The following is a 282-nucleotide window of genomic DNA, read 5'->3' as shown; positions in this document are numbered from 1 at the left end:
TCCTGCATTTCTTTTGATATCTTTTGTTGAGGACAGAAATTGAAGCCACTTGGGGACACTTATGGAGCTCCACGCCTCAGTTCTGGAAACAGAAAAGATTTAAAGTTCAGTCAGTACCCATTATTTATAACTAAAATGTACATGGAGAGTATTCCCTGTGCAAACATACATAGAAGTTTCAAAATGCAAAACTGAAGAGAAATAGAAGTACAACATTCAAAAGGAGCTGAACTGAGCCCTGTGGAGATTGCTCTGACATTCTGTTTGTCTCATTTTGCTATA

Source organism: Antrostomus carolinensis, unplaced genomic scaffold, assembly GCF_000700745.2.
Source record: "Antrostomus carolinensis isolate BGI_N321 unplaced genomic scaffold, ASM70074v2 scaffold30358, whole genome shotgun sequence".
Lineage (NCBI taxonomy): Eukaryota > Metazoa > Chordata > Aves > Caprimulgiformes > Caprimulgidae > Antrostomus > Antrostomus carolinensis.
Note: the sequence above shows the minus strand (reverse complement) of the source record.